The sequence below is a fragment of the Rhineura floridana genome, chromosome 4 (genome assembly GCF_030035675.1).
Source record: "Rhineura floridana isolate rRhiFlo1 chromosome 4, rRhiFlo1.hap2, whole genome shotgun sequence".
Classification (NCBI taxonomy): domain Eukaryota; kingdom Metazoa; phylum Chordata; class Lepidosauria; order Squamata; family Rhineuridae; genus Rhineura; species Rhineura floridana.
Window position 1 is genome coordinate 199,111,726 of NC_084483.1, and position 10,078 is coordinate 199,121,803.

At 42.4% G+C, this 10,078-nt stretch overlaps 1 pseudogene; it reads left to right on the plus strand.

Moving 5' to 3' along the window:
- The first annotated feature begins 7,010 nt into the window (after positions 1 to 7,010).
- On the plus strand, positions 7,011 to 7,128 carry LOC133384654 (5S ribosomal RNA; annotated as a pseudogene).
- The last annotated feature ends 2,950 nt before the right edge of the window (positions 7,129 to 10,078 follow it).

Consider the following 10,078-nt stretch of genomic DNA (forward strand, 5'->3'; position numbering starts at 1 on the left):
GTGTGTGTGTGTGTGTGTGTGTGTGTGTGTGTGTGTGTGTGTGTGTGTGTGTGTGTGTGTGTGTGTGTGTGTGTGTGTGTGTGTGTGTGTGTGTGTGTGTGTGTGTGTGTGTGTGTGTGTGTGTGTGTGTGTGTGTGTGTGTGTGTGTGTGTGTGTGTGTGTGTGTGTGTGTGTGTGTGTGTGTGTGTGTGTGTGTGTGTGTGTGTGTGTAGGGGAGGGCTGCGACGGCAGCAGCAACAACCCTTGGCAGAGCCAGTATCTACAAGCCACATTCCAAAGGGAGATGTTTTCAATTCATTCATTATAAGGAGGTCAGACGGGGTCAAGTTCAATGTCATGAAAAAGAAGTACTCTCTAGAAGGGGTACCACCCACATATAGATGAGAAGCAGAGGGTGGGGGAGGATGGAGGAGAGAAATGAGATGAACTGCGTAACCTAATTTTTTGGGCAAATACAAGAAAATTAGCCCTGTGTGCTATTTGAATTTAAAACCACCTATTAACAATTCTGCTCTGGAAGGTGAGGGGAACCATAACAAAGTAAACGCCTTCTCCAAGCCACTCGTCTGTAATGATGTTATTAGTATGCACACTGCAGTGGCCAGATGTAGCCTTTAACAGGCCTGGCTCCACTGTTTAATAGATGTACACACAAATACGTATATGCAGATAGACAGACAGGTCTCCCTGTGAGTATGTCTCTCTGTGGGTATTGTGCATCTCATGGATCTCTGGGGAGGTGCAGTACATCTCATCACATGAGCTCTGTGTACAGAGACACTGTGTAGCTCTCCTCATTGGGAAATTCCTGCCAGCGGGGGTGGGGGACTAGCACACCTCATTTTCCAAGATGCTCTGATCGCAACAGCATTCCTAAGAACAGGGCTCTACTTTTCACTGTCGACGTTCTAAGGTGAGGCTGGAGAAATGGGGATTTGTTGAACCTGAAGGGCTGTAGGCTCAGAGGTAGAGCATCTGTTTTGCATGCAGAAGGCCCCAATTCTCGGCATTTCCAAGCAGGTTCAGGAGAGACTTCTGTCTGCAACCCTAGAGAGCCACTTGCAGTCCAATGTAGAACACTCATCTAACGCAGTACAAGGCCGTTCCCTGTGTTGTGGTGTACCCCTTTAATGTTAGGGATAGATGGGACAGTCTTTATTTGGTTCATGTCCCTCACCATATGTTCACCGGTAAATCTACTTTGGTCCATTCCCATGTCTCTATTTTCCCCTACACTGTCTGTGTAATTGTAAAGAAGAACTTATGAGGCGGTCTGATTGACTTCATTTTGTGTGTACGCAATAAGCCATTTCAGAAGTACTTCCAAGGAGCGATGGGGGAGAAATTTAGTTCAGTTTGTGTTTAAAGACAAACCTAACAAATTCACTTTTCCTGAAACAATGCAGCAGTCTTTTCAATTTTGCACCTCTCTGAATTTTGCAACGCAGTTCTCTAACCAAGCAATGTGTACCAAAATGCAAACATTGGGGTAAAGTGTGCATAAAGATGGATCCTGGTGAAAATAATATGCAACAGTGCATTATACTAAGCAGGGCTTTGTTGTGACAGTACTCACTAATACCGACAACCAGCATTGATATTAAGGAAAATTGCTTTACAAAAAAAAAAGTGTATGAGGAGGATGTGAACGTAAAATGCTGCTAACTGTTCATGAGGATTTTTTTAAAAAAAGAATTCACAAACTCATGGAAAGTGAAGAACTGAACTTAAAACTGGGAAAATAAGAAAAAGAGAAAATGAAATTGACAGATTCACCCATCCCTACTTATAAAGTGGTTTGAAGGCTGACTGAATTTGTGTGTATATGTGTGTGTTAGTCACCTGGAGTGGCTAGAAAGCACAACTCCTGTTGCTTGCATTGGAAGTGGGCCTGCAAAAACTAGGGGGGCGGAGGAGCACCCATGTTTTCTCTGTACAATCTCCCTGAGAAAGATGGCATGTTGTCATGTTTCATTGGAAAGCCAGGATGGTGCAGAGGTTAGAGTGTCCGAATGGGACCTGAGAGACCAGGGTCCAAATCTCCATGAGGCCATGAAAGTCACTGGGTGACCTTGGGCTGTTTTCCAGCCTAACCTACCTTACAGGGTTGTTGCGAGGACAAAATCAGGAGGGGGCCATGTTTCTATGCCACCTTGAGCTCCTTGGAGGAAGGTTGGAATATAAATGAAATAAATAAATAAATAGTTCCCAGGGGGATTTGCATTCCCTTTTTTTATCGCGTGTGGTAGAAGTGTGGATTCTGAAGAGGACCCACATTTGATCAAAACATCAGTCCGGAACATGCAGATCAGGCGAGTCTGACTTGGTACTTACAGGGACATGGAAAGCTGCCTTATACTGTGTCAGGCCGTTGGTCCATCTAGCACAATATTGTCTCCACTAACTGGCAGTGGCTGTCTAGAGTTTCCTCACCGAAGTAGTAATTATTTATTCATTTAAAGAATTTTTATCTCGCTCTTCACCCCCCATGCTCCCAGAGTAACTTACAGTTCAAGATTTTTTTTAAAGCATACAATCTAAAAGGACAAGACACAAAAGGAAAATGAATTGGTAGGGAGGAGGAAATAAGCAAGGCATGGCTTCTGCTGTTTCAATATGTTTGATGGTGAAAATATTGGTACACAGCATCATATTTTGTTTTTGCTTCTTTTGCAGACACGTGCATCCAAGTGCATGGGAATATATCTATATCCATATCCTAATCTATACCTAGCTCTATCTATAGGTATAGGGCTGGCACAGAGCTCTTTGCTGCTCTATCTAGGGACAGAGAAATAGGAATGGCCAATTTAGCTATTTTGGGAGTGGAGGGGGAACTGTTACCCTGAATTGTTTTAGGGGGCGCTTAGCTTTTCTTTATCCTCTCACTTGTCAGGATATTTTTTTTAAAAAAATGCACACGCTCTCTCGCTCTCTCTGTGCCCCTGCAGACATGCTTTTTATTTTTCATTCATGATCATTTGTGTTTATGTTGGTGTGAGAATAGTTAAGTGTGATCCGCTTTCAATACTGTTGAAGCCTTAAAAAGTTTTGGGATGGGAATACTGCTTTGTTTCCAGTCAGTGCATGACCTGTAACTTCCTGTGGAAAACCTGTGATGTTTGATGACACAAACATTCTGGTTCCCCCAACCACATACATGCACATTTTCTGTACTGGAGTGTAAGAGTGCCCCTTCAGATGAAAATAATGTGGTAACATTGGGGAAGCATCACAGAACCACGACTAAAGCAGAATGATGTGTGGACAGCGTGACAATGTTGCAGAATACACCTCTGGAAAAATAGTCTGGACCCCTTCCCCTGCAAGAGAGAGCATCTTGGAGTGGTTGGTGACTGGTTACCATTATTCTCTTCCCGGAAGGCACTACAACACATTTCTCTCTTCCTTTAGTAATTTTGTTCCTTTTTACTGATTTACACATCAGTAAAATGGCCATCCTCCTCTTCAGATGCACACCTTAGCGTGGTGAGGGGGTTTGAGTGTGTTGAAGAAGCTGAGAGCAATGCCGTCAGGAGTCTAGACCAAGAGGCTAGACTCCTAGCAGGGGCACCCAAGGTGCAATGGTCAAAGCTGAGACACCAGACTAAGATGCATCCAAACTCAGAGGAAGGCAATGGTAAACCACCTCTGAATGCTTCTTACCACGAAAACCCTATGAACAGAGTATCCAAAGTGCAACACGAGATAGTGCTGGAAGATGAGACCCCCAGGTCAGAAGGCACTCACTGAGCTACTGGGGAAGAACAAAGGACAAGTACGAGTAGAGCTGTGACTAATGGTGCAGCTGGGTCAAAGCCAAAAGAAAGCCCAGAGTTGTACGACGCACACAATAGGAACATGAAATGTGAGAAGCATGAACCAGGGAAAGTTAGAAATTGTCAAGCAAGAAATGGAATGCATCAACGTTACAATACTTGGTGTGAGCGAACTAAAATGGACGGGCATGAGACATTTCCAATCAGGCAACTACAGAATATTTTATGCAGGAAATGAGAAATTAAGAAGAAATGGGGTTGTTTTAATAGTGAGAACAACGCAAGGTCTGAGCTACAACGCAAGGTCTGAGCGAGTGATATCAATGAGATTAAATGGGAAACCTATCAACACAACCATCATCCAAGTCTATGCTCCGACGGCAAACGCAGCAGAAGAGGAATTGGAGAGATTTTACGCAGAAGTACAGGAAGAAATTGATCACACACCAAAACAAGATGTGCTGATAATCATGGGGGATTGGAATGCAAAAGTAGGGAACAGAGAAGAATTAGGAATTGTGGGGAAATGGGGCCTAGGAGACAGAAACGAAGCAGGAGAAAGACTTATTGAATTCTGTGAAGCCAATAATTTGTTTCTTGCGAACACATTTTTTGAGCAACCGAAAAGACGACTATACATGTGGACATCACCAAATGGTCAATATAGGAATCAAATTAATTATATAATTGCTAGCGGAAGATGGAAAAGTTCCTTACTTTCTGCAAAAACAAGACCAGGAGCAGACTGCGGTACAGATCATGAACTGGTCGTATCGAAAATCAGAGTAAAGCTAAAGAAGACCAACAAAGCAATCATCATGCCAAAATACAATTTAAATAACATCCCAGAAGCATATAAAGATCAAATAAGGAAGAGGTTTGAGGCTTTAAACTTAGCTGACAGAGAAGCAGAAGAACTATGGAATGAAGTCAGAGGCGTTATCAGAGAAGAATGCAAAAAGACAATACCTCTAGTTAAAAAGAGAGAAAGACTCCAATAGATGACTGAAGAAACTCTTCAAATGGTTAAAGACAGAAGGAAAGCAAAAGCAAAAGGAGATAGAAACACAGTCAGAATCCTAAATGCAACAATCCAGCAACTAGTACGTAGGGACAAAGAGAACTATTACAATAGTTATTATATAGAAATAGAAGAGGACAACAAAAAGGGTAGAACAAGAGCCCTGTTCCAAAAGATTAGAGAAATGAAAGGGAAATTCAAACCAAGAGTAGGGATGTTGAATAATCAACAGGGGAACACACTCACTGACCAAGATGAAATAAAAGGAAGAGGGAAGCAATACACTGAAGAACTCTGTAAAAGAGATGCATGGATGACAGATTCATTCACAGAGGAACCATATGATGAAGAACCAGAAATTATAGAATGCGAGGTGAAAGCTGCTCTTAAAATACTTGGAAGAAACAAATCACCGGGAATAGATGGCATACCAATAGAGTTGCTACAAGCTACTGAAACTGAATCAGTCCAAATTTTGACTAAAATCAAGAAATATGGAAAACTAAACTATGGCCCACAGACTGGAAGCGTTCCATATACATCCCAATTCCAAAGAAAGGGGATCCCAGAGAATCCAGTAATTATCGAACTATTGCCCTAATATCCCATGCAAGTAAAGTAATGCTCAAGATTCTACAACAAAGGCTCTTGCCATATATGGAGCGAGAAATACCAGACGTTCAAGCTGGATTTAGAAAGGGAAGAGGTACCAGAGATCATATCGCAAACATATGTTGGATAATGGAACGGACCAAGGAATTTCAGAAGAAAATCACCTTGTGCTTTATAGATTACAGCAAAGCCTTTGATTGTGTAGATCATGAAAAACTATGGAATGCTTTAAAATAAATGGGGGGCCACAACATCTGATTGTCCTGATGTGCACCCTATGCTCTGGACAAGAGGCTATTGTAAGGACAGAATATGGAGAAACCGATTGGTTCCCCATCGGAAAGGGTGTGAGACAGGGGTGTATTTTATCACCCTATTTATTTAATCTATATGCAGAACATATCATATGGAAAGCAGGATTGGACCAAGATGAAGGAGGTGTGAAAATTGGAGGGAGAAATATCAATAATTTAACATATGCAGACGATACCATACTACTAGCAGAAACCAGTAATGATTTGAAACGAATGCTGGTGAAAGTTAAAGAGGAAAGCACAAAAGCAGGACTACAGCTGAACGTCAAAAAGACGAAAGTAATGACAACAGAAGATTTATGCAACTTTACAGTGGACAATGAGGACACTGAACTTGTCAAGGATTATCAATACCTTGGCACAATCATTAACCAAAATTGAGACAATAGTCAAGAAATCGGAAGAAGGCTAGGACTGGGGAGGGCAGCTGTGAGGGAACTAGAAAAGGTCCTCAAATGTAAAGATGTATCACTGAACACTAAAGTCAGGATCATTCAGACCATGGTATTTTCGATCTCTATGTATGGATGTGAAAGTTGGACAGTGAAAAAACCTGATAAGAGAAAAATGAACGCATTTGAAATGTGGTGTTGGAGAAGAGCTTTGTGGATACCATGGACTGCAAAAAAGACAAATACTTGGGTGTTAGAACAAATTAAACCAGAACTATCACTAGAAGCTAAAATGATGAAACTGAGGTTATCATACTTTGGACACATCATGAGAAGACACGATTCACTAGAAATGCTTGGAAAAACAGAAGGAAGTAGAAAAAGAGGAAGGCCAAAAAAGAGATGGACTGATTCCATAAAGGAAGCCACAGACCTGAAGTTACAAGATCTGAACAGGGTGGTTCATGACAGATGCTCTTGGAGGTCACTGATTCATAGGGTCGCCATAAGTCGTAGTCGACTTGGAGGCACATAACAACAACAACAAAACGGCTGTACTACTCTGAACATGCCCTATCTCGTCTGATCTTGAAAGCTAAGCAGGGTCAGGCCTGGTTAGTACTTGGATGGGAATACCGGGTGCCGTAGGCTCAGAGGAAGGCAATGATAAACCACCTCTGAACACCTACCATGAAAACCCTATGAATATATCCAAAAAAGATTCATGAGGTTTCCATAAGTCGTAATCGACTTGGAGGCATATAACAACAACAAGATATACCAAATGAAATGCAGTGTTCTTTGTTACTCAGTTGTTTGTTCTCAGGAGTTGTGCTACCACTCAGTGGTTGGTTTTCTCAGCTTAGAATTAGTGGGACTTAATCCTATACGGGCCTACGGCCATACTACCCTGAACACGCCCTATCTTGTCTGATCTCGGAGCTAAGCAGGGTCAGGCCTGGTTAGTACTTGGGTGGGAAACTGCCTGGGAATACTGGGTGCCATAGGCTTAGAGCAGCGTTACCCAACCTTTTTCGACCCAACGCCCCTTTGCAAAATCTTTTTGTGCACAAAGCCCCCCTCAGATTAAGTATATGCCAGTGCTTCCTATTCTTCCCTTAAAATATGAGTAATGCATAAAAGGTATTTTCAATTATTATTACTGATCGTTTTTATCATGCCTTTTTATTGCACTTAGATTGCACATTGAATTCTTAGTATGATTTATTAATATACATACATAGTTATAGAAAAGTAAACATCACAGAAACAATGGGTAGTGAGTGTGTCCCATTCCTGAAGAAAACCAGCGAATAACTGACTGTCTGCATCACCCATTTGCACATGGCACTCATCCATTGGAAGAATGCGCCCCCCACCAATACACCCAGCTTCTCAAACACTCTCTTGTGATTGGTTCCAACATCCCTCAAGACAGCATCGGAACATTACCTAGTGCTGGGGCGTGGCTAATATCCCCATTCCTCGATATGACACTGGCTGCTATTCAGAATTTCTTTACTAAAGAGCACACACTATTTATAGTGTTATTTCCATGAATTGAGGCTATTAAATACATTCTAACTGGGGACAAAACAGTTTAAAAATTAATGATTTGTGTATTAAATAAAATTAAACTTAAATGCTTCAACTGTCGCATCAGACTGCCAAATGTCAACACCCCCCTAATGAACCCAAACGACCCCGTAAAGTTTGTAGTCATGCCAACGCCCCCTGAAAGGCTGTAATGCCCCCCAGAGGGGCGCTACCACCCATGTTGGGAATCGCTGGCTTAGAGGAAGGCAATGGTAAGCCACCTCTGAATACCTCTTATCGTGAAAATCCTATGAATATATCCAAAAAAGATTCATAGGGTTGCCATAAGTCGTAATTGACTTGCAGGCATATTACAAGAACAAAACATCACACAGATAAAAATCTTGAAACAATCTTTCTCAGAAATCAGATCAAGTTTCTTTGCATATTTGTTGGTGGGTGGAGTAACCTGCCTTCCCTAAGGATGGAAAGATCTGTCCATTTCAGTTCTCTCACTTTCTCATTTTTCCAATATTAAATTCACTTCTCCCCATTTCTGCAGCAATTTGCAATTTTTAAAAAAATCTTCATGAAAATGGTTGACATTTTAATGCGAGTTTCTCCCAATAAACACATTTTTGTATGCAGTTTTGACTAATGGACAGGTAATTTCTCTAATATAACACATTTTTATATGTTATTTTCCGGAATGGATTCATTTTTATGTACATGTTCCCCTAATCTAATACATTTTTGCTGGAGAACTGCACTGGGAAATCCAGATAAGTGTGAATTTTGGAAGATGCCTGTGTGTCAGTTCTCATACCGTTTTGGAAAGTGCAACTTTGATCGATTCCACTTGAAATGTGAACCGAATCTTATTTCTCCCCCATCCCTAGCCTGCACATGATGATAGGTAGGGTGGGTGACAGAAAGTCCAGCTCTTTTAAATCTGCCAGATCCAAGCAGATTTTTGGTGATTTCAGAGCCACCCGAATGCATAATAAGAAAAATGTGGAGGGACAGTGGGATGAGGAGGGGAAGGAAGAGACAGTAGTATTTATAGATCCTGATCCAATACTGGGAATATGTTTGCGCATACCTGAACTCCATAGCTGCAGACTTCTATTCAAAGAGGGGGGTTTGGCAGCCAACGTGGCTAGAGGTCAGGATCAGGAGACAATTCATGCTGGCAACGTGGCCGCTGCTGTGCTCATCTTCCCTGCATCCTATTGTCTGCAGCGATAATGGGTGAGATCTGCTGGTAAGGCACCTGTAAAGAATGTGTGGGTTAAGTATTACAGAGGCTCTGCTCGGCAGAGCTACTGGAAATGCTTCTTTTGCTTGGTGGCAGATCACTTTCCCAGGAAGCCAAGAGCTCGAATTGGAGGCTCCTTCAGTGACCTCTCCTCTGAAAATGACTCCTCACTGTACTTGCCTCTGTTATTCAGTGAGTCCTTGCAGATGTGTTCAAAGGAAGATCAAACTTCAGGCAACCATACAATGGCTCATTGTTAGGAAAGAAAGCGGCCAGTTTCTTTCTTTTTGGGGAAGGAATAATCAACTAGGGTGGTTTTAGGATTTTCTTTTTTTGGGGGGGGGAATGGACCTCAGAGTCCTTCAGTGTCTCTTAGGTCCCATCTGCATTCATACCACTTTAAACAGAAATGGTTTTCCCCAAAGGCTCATGGAAACTATAGTTTGTTAAGGGTGTTAAGATGATTAGGAGATTCCTATTCCCCTCATAGGTCCCAGAATTCTTATGAGGGGAACAGTGGTCTCCTAACAATTCTTGGCATCTTTAATAAACTCTAGTTCGCAGGATGCTTGTGTGTGTGGGGGGGAAGCCATGACTGTTTAAGGTGGTATATAATATTGCTTTAAATGCAGAACACAAATGGAGCCTTAGTGCCCTGAACCAGCAAGCTGCAGTGGGGGTAGAATATGCCAATGGAGAGTCCACTGCCAGGTGATTTCTACAAGCAAGCTGAACCACATTATTGTCCCTGCAGCCAGAATGTAAGCTTGAGAGACCAAGATGGCATGAAGTTTATATTTATTGTAACTTGAGGGTAGGCACAAATGCCTCAGCTGCTGAGTACAGGCAGGTGTCACCTTTGCAGACAAATGAGGGAAAGACCCCTGCTTGCTGTCAAGGGCCAAACCCACCCCAGGCGCATTCCATCACCCAAATGGTGTGATGGGAGGCAATGTTTAGCATCTTCCCTTAACAGACAGCCCTGGGCATGCATGGACTAACCAGTGCCAACCAACCCTGCTGTTTAGCATTCCCCAGGAGGACTAGACTGAACAGCCTCCAAACCCAGTCAGCGTTAGGAGGTGGTTAGAGAGGTCCCCTATATCCCAACATGCTTTGGGGTGGGTTACTAGTGCTGCAAGCCATTTACCAGTCCATAATAAGTG